Source organism: Glycine max, chromosome 4 (genome assembly GCF_000004515.6).
Source record: "Glycine max cultivar Williams 82 chromosome 4, Glycine_max_v4.0, whole genome shotgun sequence".
Classification (NCBI taxonomy): Eukaryota; Viridiplantae; Streptophyta; class Magnoliopsida; order Fabales; family Fabaceae; genus Glycine; species Glycine max.
This window is the reverse complement of record NC_016091.4, coordinates 40,446,022-40,457,310: the sequence shown is the minus strand read 5'-3', so window position 1 is coordinate 40,457,310 and position 11,289 is coordinate 40,446,022. Positions and strand designations below refer to the sequence as shown.

The window sequence follows — 11,289 nt, the reverse complement described above, 5'->3', positions numbered from 1 at the left end:
CAAAAATAATGAAATCTTAATCTAATATGTACAAAGATAAGTGGGCTCACATTGAGCACATGGGTCCAAAATCTACCCTAAGGCCCATGAGAATCCTAGGGCCTTCTCCTACATCTATGACTCAATCTTCCTGGAGTCTTCTATCCAATGCCCTTAGGGGTAGGATTGCATCATTCCCTCCCCCTTGAAAAGGATTTGACCTCAAATCCAGAGGTTCTTGAAACTCAGAGTTTCTTCCTTCAACAGCTGTAAAAAGAATAATAACATATATATTAGTGGTGTTTGGCATGTTGGAGTAGGGTAAGGTCTGAAAACCCCTTTCTTGGGTATCTTCCCATGAGGGAACATGGCAGTGCTAAGGGATTTTTCCCTTGATAAGAGAAGGTAGAAAGATTGTTTAAGAAGGAGTGCTCTTTTGATATCACCTTTTGTTGCAAAATGATTTTCCTTCTTAACGATCTTCTTGGAGGAATCCTTTTCCTCTTTTTCCTTCCCTTTGGCCTTTGAAGACAAGGCCTTACTATCCTTCTTTTTCTTTTCTTTTTCTAGTTTTTCTTCCTCATCCCTCTTATCTTTCATAGTTAGTTGATATTTGGCCACCTGTGAAGGTGTTTGAGGATGCAACACAAATTTAGTACCAAGATGGGTGAGGGTAATCTCATTAGTTAGGCCATTGTAAATGATCTTCCTATCAAATTGTCATGGCCTTCCTAAAAGAATATGCCCTGCCTCCATGGGAACTATATCACAATTAACTTCATCCTTATATGTCCCAATGGAGAAAGGTACCTTCACTTGTTGGTTAACTATCATTTCCCATTGCTCATTGAGCCATTGAAGTTTATAAGGTTTTGGGTGGGGAATGATAGTGAGGTTCAAGTTGGAAACCAAACTTATGCAACAACAATTGCAAAAGATCCACTATCCACAATGAGAGAACAAGTTTTATCTAAAATTTTGCATCTTGTATGAAAGATGTTCTCTCTTTGGGATTGAGATAGATCACATGATTGACCTCCAATGAGCCTTCTAACCATTAGGAGGTCACCTTCTTCATGGGGGTGGACTTTTTCACTAGACTTTTCACCTCTTACTTCATCTTCACTTCCACTAGAGGAAGGGGAAAAAGTAGTATCCTCTTGACTACTATAAATGTCTTGATCCCTCATAATCATGGTTTTCTTTGTGGGGAATTGAGAGGAAATATGACCTCTCCCAAGACATTTGAAGCATTTAATGTTGCTAGTCCTTTCTTGGGAACTAGTCTTAGGGGTGAGTTTCTCTATGGTCTTACCCTTATCTTCCTTGGGTTTTGAAGGTGCAACCCCCAAAATTCCTTGGGCTTGGTCCTTCCTTGGATAAGAGTGAAAGACATAAGATTTTGAAGAAGGCTTTCTTTTAAGTTGTTGCTCCACTCTTATACAAAGTTGGACTAGCTCATCTAGGTCCCTATATGGAAGGAGCTCAACTTTGTCCCTTACTTCCATATTAAACCCACTAAGGAACCTAGCTATGCTTGTTCGTTCCTCCTCCCTAAGTCTAACTCTTAAAAGGAGTAGTTCCATTTGTTGTCTATATTCTTCAACACTCATACTCCCTTGTCTAAGCCTTTGGAGCTTTTCCATAAGCTCCCTTTCATAGTAGGAGGGAATATGTCTCTTCCTAAGGGCACTCTTAAGATCATTCCAATACTCTACTAGAGGATCCCCATGAGTCCTTCCTTCCCTAACAAGGGAAGTTCACCAATAGAGGGCATACCCTTGAAAGCTAAGGGTAGCCAATGGAACTTTTCTCTCTTCGCTAATATGATGACAAGCAAAGAGTTATTCAACCTTCATTTCCCAATCTAAGTAGGCCTCAACATTATCTTTTCCATGGAAATATGGGAGGATAATGTTAACCTCTTGAGGCCTTCTATCCTTTTCTCTTCGTTGGGAATGATGTTTAGTATGTGAACTATGGTGCCCTCTATAATAGTCGCTAAGTTCTTCACTTAAACTCTTGCAAGAGTCATGATACTATAAGAGGCTTGTTTTTCTCTTTTCATTTCTTTCATTATTTTTCTTCTTTCTTCCTCTCTTATTTTTTGTCTTTCATCTTGATTTATTTCCCAACACACACATCAAATATTCACTTAATGCATGTGAAATTACAAAACTACCCCTAATACAAAAACAAGTCTAGGTGCCCTAAAATACAAGGGCTAAAAAATATTACATTTCTAGGATACCCTACCTACATTATGGAGCACTAAATACAAGGTCCAAAAATAATGAAATCATAATCTAATATGTACAAAGATAACTGGGCTCATATTGAACCCATGGGCCCAAAATCTACCCTAAGGCCCATGAGAACCGTAAGGCCTTCTCCTGCATCTCTGGCCCAATCTTCTTGAAGTTTTCTATCCAATGCCCTTGGGGGTAGGATTGCATCACTAAGGATATAATGTTTTGTTCTAAGGCTAGAAAAGTTCCCTTGAATGGTTCTAGGACTGATACATATGTTCCCTTGAATGGTTCTAGGACTGATACATATGTTCCCTTGAATGGTTCTAAGACTTTCACAACTAATTACTAAGTACATAATTAAAAGAAGCACATTAACCACTAGCTACTTCATTATCAATTGCTTGATAAAATCAATTTAATAAAGCTACTGCCAAATCAATATTTTAAAATTCAGTTGCAGGGACAGATAGTCTGCAATGGTCTCAAACATCAACCCAAAGATAACTTGTTCTTGCATACATAATATAACATCAAATTTAGTTTTACTATAAAGCACATAATAAGAAAAATTTGTTACTCTTTATACACATAATAAGAAAAAGAAAAATGACAAAAACCATCCACAGAGCAATGAATCAAGTTCACAAGAAACAAAACTAATTTGAGGGATGGCTGGCATTATGTCATTAAGATTGATAGGTGATAACCCATAAAGCTGCATATGAATATATGACTATCATCACCTTAATTAAGCTTCATTCAAAACTTTCCTCTAAGAAAGCAAAACATTCCATTCTATGATCCTCGATAAAAAGTACATGGAATGAGAATTTATCATTAAAATACCACACAGGCTGTTGGTTGTTTTTTACAACAACCCACAAAAGTGAGCTATGAGGACCTTGGGACATGTTCTGGAACTTAACCATAGGAATGAGTGTCCTGGTTGAGGTTCCAAGTTGCAATTCTGGAACCTGAAAGGCAACTAGCCATCTATTATAACTTATTTTGATAGAAATCTCTAAGTAAAACTATATGGGCATCATGCAATACTAAGCCCTTATATAAAAAAGCTCAAGTAAGTTTGAAACAAACTTGTCCCAGCTCATCATGGCAGGGAGTGACAAATCAGTGCAATGCAAAGAGGTTGTTGGACACAAAATTCCAAAAATTCAAAATTCCAAAGATTAGCACCTAACTCACCCCCGAATTTCAGCAAGATCTCTTGTAAGGTCATAGCTATACGAATAGTAAAAATACAGTTTGGATGCAATAACATCAACAATTTTCCTGTTTGTGTTCTTAAGCAAAACAATGCTAGCTGAGGAACAAGCTTTGGCCTAAAAAGTAAAAGAAATATTAGCTTATAAGTAGTTGTCACTTATCAGTTTGCAAAGTCAAAAAATAGCTCTAGCAATAGCAAATTTAGTTCATGAGTTATATTTAGTCGTCATCACAATCACAAAGCTTGTCATTTGTCAATACATCCTTCTATGCTAATAATCATTTAATTTGTTCTCTTTATTGAATGGATTAATTATTGTGATGTAAATTTCAAAATTAAAAATGAAGTGAATTACTCATAGAATTAGAATTGGTAGAATCATTAAAAGACGATCCTTTTATCAAGAAACCTCAATTTCAACTCATTTTTATTTATTGGCTGATATCTTATAAACTAATAAAGCAAATCTATACACCTATAAAAAAAATTGCAGCTCCAATGATAATAGCTTGAGAGACTCGGTCATATGCATTTGCAATATACGCAACAAGAAATGCCAATAATCCTGCCAACAGTGTCCCGAATCCTCTGTTGAGCCCTTTGCATAAAGTTACCCCTAGAACCAAAAGAAATTAAAAAAATATTAAGATCATGCACAAATAACATGCAACAGAAACACATTATTTAACATAGGAATATAGAAATATCAGGAGGAAGAGTAATTGATTTTGATTATAGTATTTGATATTTAAGAGAATAACAATAACTTGCCTGCAGTGAATTTCAACACAACAACCATGGTCATGACAACCCAAACAGCACTCTGTCCAATCCCCTTGAAAAGTGTCTCCAACAAATACAACAAAATTGAATTACAAACTCGAGCACATTATCATTTAACCCACCCAAGGATTCAGCGGTCCTCAAGGTAGTTTTACAAGGTGGTGCTAGGTTAATCACACAAGAGTACCTTGCAAATGTGATTTTCTTGGCACAAATAGGAAATAAGTAAATAACTCTAGACCAGAGGTATCACAGGTTCAAACAAAATTGGAAATCTCGAAACACATTGGCAGTAAGCCTGAGAGATTGAAACCAGTATATACCAATGCAATTACGCAATGTACAGGCCAATGGTAACCTTTTCAGAAGTTAAGCATATAAGAAACCCATTGAAAAGCTTAATTGGCAAGCTGTAATTGAATATAGTGAGCTTTTAGAAATCATTTTCATAGATAAGGCAAATTTAGACAATACTTGTGCTCCCCGAGTTTTGAACGACTGCTAGCCAAAGAAACAGTGAAACCCACTCCAACAATTGAGGATCCTAATCAACATGCAAATGCAAACCCCATCAGTTCATGTTGTTACCTTTGGCACAACACACACACACGCACACAAAAGTTGCAATCCATCCAAATTGTAAAAACATTTTTACCATGTTTCACACAACACATAAACTTTTACATATTATTATTATTACTAGGAAATAACAAAAAGAATTGAGGGATACTGGTGGAAGCACCGGCGGCAGCATTGCAAAGGAAGCCCCCTTTGAAAGGAATTGAGAGTCGCTTTGTCTACTGATATGTACAATGAACACTTTCCAGTTCCAAACACCATAAAGAAGAAGAAAGGAGCACTTGAACAAGATTATAGGTCGTAGAAAAACCTCAAAACTCAAAAGAATAAAACTTAAACAAGACAATAAATTATCAAATGTTAGGACTTACTTCTTGCACCAAGGCTTAAGCTGTCATAAGATTACCCAAGTTGTTATGGGCATGAACCTGCAGTAGTACAATAGAAAACAATCACATAAGCCACATGATAAAACAGAATGTAGAACAACAAGAACAACAACAACAACAACAACAACAACAACAACAACAATAATAATAATAATAATAATAAAACTAAAACAAAAGAGCTCCTCCTTCACGGTCCTGCAATTTGTGAAGAGCCTTTGCGAGAGGATAACTAATTGCAAAGCCTCCTCCGCCATAGGCCATGTTGTAAGAGAAAAAAATGTTCTGCAAGTGACTCTCCGACAAACTCCCAATGCAATAGAGCTGATTGTGGTCGTATTTTCTCAAAATGCGAATTAGGTTTTCAATGACGAAAATGGTGTCATCATCGCCCATCGCAAACCACCGCACATCCTTCATCCCCAGCTGTAGTGTCTCCGACACAATCCGTGAGATCCTAATTGTCAATCGGTGCCCTTGCCTGTTTGTATACATAAACATCACCATGTCATCGAAGATTCTCAGCGGCGGGAGCACGTCGCTGTTGTTTTCCTTCGATTTCACCTTCTCGTTGAGCCACATAATGTCGCGCATGTCCCTTACTCTGTACCTAAGTTTGATGTAGCTCTTCCTTTGGTCCCATAGCTTGGTCGACACCGCGATTCCGAACACCAAGTGGCGGAGGTCCGTTCGGTCCTCAGGATTCATCTCGCGGGAGCCTCATTGGAGAAATGTGGCGGAGGCGGTGGCATTGACGGCGATGATGGTTTTGGAGAAGGTGCCGATGGAGAATGGGGCATCTTTGCAGGCGCGTGAGGTGGAGACAAGCTTGAGCGTGTAGATGATGCAAGTGACGGAGACAAAGAGGATGAGAAAGACAAGAAGTTCTGGTAATGTTGGGTGCTATGGTGCAATGGGAGTGGCAGTTGTGGAGAGGTGTGGCGACAGAGATCTCACGTGACATTTTGGGAACCCTAGAGGTAAGAATAGAGAAAAACATTTAAAAAAAAAGAATTTAAAGCGCCAGAGAATATAAAGTGGGAGCTACATATTGAAAAAAGAGAAAAACATTCTAAGACGGTTTTTACAAAACCGTCTTGGAATGACAGTCTTCTAAAACGATGTTCACAAAACTGTCTTTGTTGAAAAATCCATATTTACAAAATTGTCACTGTCTTATATACTAAGACGATTCTTGCTGAACGTTGTCGTTTCGCTGTCGTAAAAAATGCTTTTTCTAGTAGTGTTCAGAAGGGTATTATGTTTGCTAGGGATCTTCATCTTATTAATGCCATATTTGAGGTGGATTTTCTAACACAGTTGGTGAAGAAAATGAAGGTGAGTTGATGATATTAACCGTTGACTCCTCTCTTTCAACGAATCCTCTCTTTCAGCGACTGGTACAAAATGTCACAGTTTCAAATACAAAGGTCGGATAATATGTGAAAAATGAATTATTGAATTATTATTTATAGGTTTCTAATTTTTTAGAATTATTTGTGGTAAAATTAGTGTTTATGTTTGGATATGTAAATAAAAAAATGTCTAAATTATTTTTAAGAAATAGTTTTGATTGCATAAAAATTACTTTTGAGTAATATATCTTTTATGTATATATATATATATATATATATATATATATATATATATATATATATATATATATATATATTAAAACATTTAATTAAATGGAAGTGTTTTAAGAGTTATTTTTCAATGATACGGGTCTTTTTTCTTAAATTTATTTCTTTCATTCAATTTTTTTCATTTTTATATTTGATTATATTCGACAAGACATTTTAGTTAGTTTTTATTTTTTTACTAACTGAAAAACTTATTTGACGGTTCAATAAATAAATTTTTTTATTAACTTTTTGCATTTTTTGAACATTGCTTGAAGATTATGTTCAACAAAACTAGTTGAAAAGCTAATTGAAAGTTGTAAACCTATCTGAAAGCTTAAAAGGTATTTGTTAACTAAAAACTAGAAATTTACTGACTATCCTTTTTAAATAAGTCATGATTTTGTTTTTGTCATTTTATACTTTCCAGATACTTGAACAATTAGTTCTACCGAATGCTTACAGTTTATGTTATGTCCGACAAAACTAGTTAAAAAAACTAATTGAAAAATAAAAGCCGGAAAGTAAGAAGCTAGTAGATGTATCAAAGTGAGTTCAAACCCGTGAGTCAACCCGACCTTCCCCAGATTTGGGCTGGGGCAAACTCGAAAAATCCAAAGTTTGACAATACTAACAGAAACTCAACCCAACTCACTTAACCCAGGGGTTAAACGAGTTCAAGCCGGGTTGACCCACTTAACCCAGCTAAAAATATAATAACATTATTTTCTAAAACATAATGGAGTAAGTTGAATAACTACAATTTCATCTTGTCATTTTGGAATTTGGATGAGGGAATTTAGAATTAAATGTTCTAGTTGTTTAGAACCTAGTAATTTTAATTAATAATGTTGGCTTGACAATTTCGTATTTTTTAATTTTAAGACTTTAATGTTGTTGAACTATGACTAATGTTTGAATGATTGAATTTTAGTTTAAGACTATGGTTTGTTAAAGACTGTTGAATATATTTATGCATTTGAGACATTTGAATCATATTAGATGTTTGAATGATTATTTGAGGCATTTTCCTATTAGTTGTATTTCTATTTCAATAATTTGAATGTTTTTTATGAAGAAAAATGTCACTTATATTTAAAAAAAAACAGACAAAAAATGTTTTTAATTTTCTTTTGTCAATTGGTGAACCAACCCACCAACTTGTGGTGGGTCGGGGCTGGTATTTTCATGACTCACTAAAAGGTGAGTCGGACTAGTTCAGCCTGTTTAACCGTCAACATGTATGGGTCGGGCGAGCTCGTTTTGAAAGTCTAGAAACTAGCTTATTAAATTGTAAGTGTTTTGTAAAACTAATTATTGAAGTAGCTGAAAAGTTTAAAATGATAAGAATAATAAAACCATGATTTATTTAAAAAGGGTAATTAGAAAATTTGATAAATATATTAAGGATAAAAAAGAGAGAAAATATAATAGATAGAAACTAAATTTTAAAAAATGTTACTTTGAGTGTGTTTGACATACATTTGAGCTATTTTTTTAAACTTTTTTCACTAGTTGGAAAACTTATTTGACTATTTGATAAACGGGTTTTTCTCTAATAGCTTCTAGTGATGTTTGAAATGTTATTTGAAGTAATTTTTTTTTTTGAAAATCTAGCTTCTATCTTTTCATATTTATTCCCTTTTTGTCCTTAAATATTTATTATATTTCCTTTTAAATATTTTCTATTTAAGGTAAAATTTTATTATTTTTATCCTTTATGTAATTTTACATTTTCTAGCTTTCAGCTACTAATTACTTTTCAACTTTCAGCTAGCCTTCAAGTAGCGTTACAAAAATTGTTATAAGCTACTAATGCTAAGTCCAGCAAAACTAGCTAAAAAGCTAGTTGAAAGTTGAAAAATTAGCTGTTACCTAAAAATTGGAAGCTGAAAAATTAGCTTATTAAAGTATAAGTGATGATAAAATTAATTATTGAAGTAACTGAAAAGTATAAAATGACAGAAAAATAATAAAATCATGATTTATTTTTAAAATGATAACTAGGAAATTAGATAAATATATTGAAGATAAAAATGAAAAAATATAAAAAGCTAAAACATTATAAGCTACTAAAAAAATTGTTTACCAAATTATCAAACAAGTTTTTCAGCTAATAAGAAAAGCTAAAAGCTAACTGAAATATCTTGCCAAACATAACCTAAAAAGTCACTAAAAAAGGTTTGTTTACCAACAAAGTCAAACCAACTTTTTAACTTATAAAAAAACCAAAAGTTAACTGAAATGTCTTGTCAAACATAGGTTTAACAAATTAGTTTTCATCTTCCAGGTACCATCTTTCAACTATTGGTTAGTTTTTCAGCTTTCAACTAACTTTTCCAACTTTTAGCTAGTTTTCTTGAACATAGCTTATATTAAATTTCAATATTTTTTAAAAGAAATCAATTTTCAATTTGCTACTTAGTCATATTGATTATTTTTCCATCAAAATGTCATTAAATTATATTATTTTATTTTATTAGTTTACATTATAATTTTGGTTCTCTTAATTCTTGAGTTGGGATTATAATCAATCAACTTTTCATGATTTTAGTCTTCACATTTTAGAAATTCACAATTTTAGTCCAATCATCAGTTTTATATATTTATTTATTTTTATTTTTTACATTTTAATTAATTAAATTATTTATTGATGATACCTTAAATAAATGTTAAATCTAAGTTTCAACTGGACACAGATAAAAGAAATAAAGTATATATGAAATTGAGTATTGGACCAAAAACGCAAATATTTTATAATGTTGGGACTAAAATTGTAAAAAAATTAGAAAAACTAAAGTAACATATTAATAATTAATTAAAGTAAGAATAAAATTATAATTTAACTTAATTAATTAATGCTTTATGTATAATTTAAAAAAAATTGTCAAAAAATGAACAAATTTTAATTAATTAACAATTTAAGATTGACTGATAATATATAAAAAATTTATAGTATTAGTATTTTTTATTTATAATATTAAAGAATAGTAAAAAATAATATTAATATTGTAGTTATTTTAAGTTTTTATTATTATTTACAAGCCTACAAACATTATTTTTATGTAAAAATCACTTCTCGATTGATTATATTGAACAAGGAAGATCCGACAAATGAATAAGGGTTAATTATATTTTTTTCTCTAAAAGTTTTATAAATTTTACTTTTAGTCTTTAAATAAATTTTTTAGAATTTTTTGTCTCAATACTTTTTCTTTATGAACCACAGCAAACTCAATCTTCCACACGCTATTTTTGTCTCAAACCCTTTGATCCCCACACTTTGATTTCACTCGATCCTCTCTTTTCTCACTTTCACTGTTTTTCTTCTTTTCTTTGGTTGCCACCATTTTTTTCATTACCCTGCTTTCACCTTCCTGTTGAAAAGGAGGAGCTGGTTCATCAATGTTTGTCATTTACCCCAAAGATCAAAGGGTATTGATATTGTCACTACCTGAATTGCTATTAACATTACCAAGTCTTAGAAAATGACCATCTTACCCTTCTGAGTTTTCCTACACCCCCAACCTTCTCTCTTCCTCTCTTACTTCTCCATCTTACACCCCCAAAAAATTAAACAACGAAAACACAATTTTGTTGTTCACTTGTACAATGAAATCATGTTTCTGTTGTGCTTTGTTTTTTCCACCTCATATAGGCAAAAAAAATCACGATTCCATTGTGTTTCTATCAAAAGGGCATTTCAGGGATATTGCTAAAAGGCACCCATGTGGATAGTGCCAATAGAAAAAGTAGTAGTGCCAATAGCAACTCCTAGATCAATACACTACAGAATAGGCCGAAAAGATTTAGGCCGAGCAAAATTAGATTAGGCCAAACTTTTATTTGGAGGCATCGTTCACAATTCTATCTTTTAATAAGATAAGTGGTAGTTTTGTTTTTCATACTCTCTCATAGGCTAATCAGGTTGCTGATGAATTAGCTAAATTTCCCCGGTCAGTATAGAATGTCAAGTTAGGATTTTTTATTTTGTTCTTTCCTTTTTGTTGAAGAATTCCCCTGTTATTCCCCCAAAAAAATTTGTAAAAAGTTGAAGAAAAGGCATAATTAATTGAAAGAATAATGAAGGAGATTAATTCAAGTCAACTGGATTTTCTCACGGTGATTCCAATACATCTGCTCTGCAAAATTTAAATTCTCATTTCCTTTCCTAATTGAGCATAGCCACTTTGACCCTTGGGTCTAGGATCATCCCTTGTTCCCAAGTTCCTACTACAAACACAGGAAAGAATCTATTCGACTCTAATATCTAAAATGTTAGAAAATCTTTAAGCCATATAAAAGTTGAATTTAAATGGATTAACTTTAATTTATTGGCTGCCTCATACTATTGCTAAATTATATATGGTATTTATATAAAAGTTGAAAAAAAGTTATAGTCCTTTTATTATTTTGATTCACAAGCGTATCTGTCTATATAAATTAATTAGTCCCCTAAAAAT

General features: G+C 32.9%; 1 long non-coding RNA gene across 1 annotated transcript; it reads right to left on the bottom strand.

Annotated features, from left to right (window-relative positions):
- Positions 1-5,372: 5,372 nt before the first annotated feature.
- Positions 5,373-10,242, bottom strand: LOC100818035 (uncharacterized). Its single transcript, XR_003266694.1, has 2 exons — positions 10,189-10,242; positions 5,373-6,107 (listed from the first exon to the last, which is right to left on the bottom strand). It is a non-coding gene; the product is annotated as an uncharacterized lncRNA (long non-coding RNA).
- Between the last annotated feature and the right edge of the window lie 1,047 nt (positions 10,243-11,289).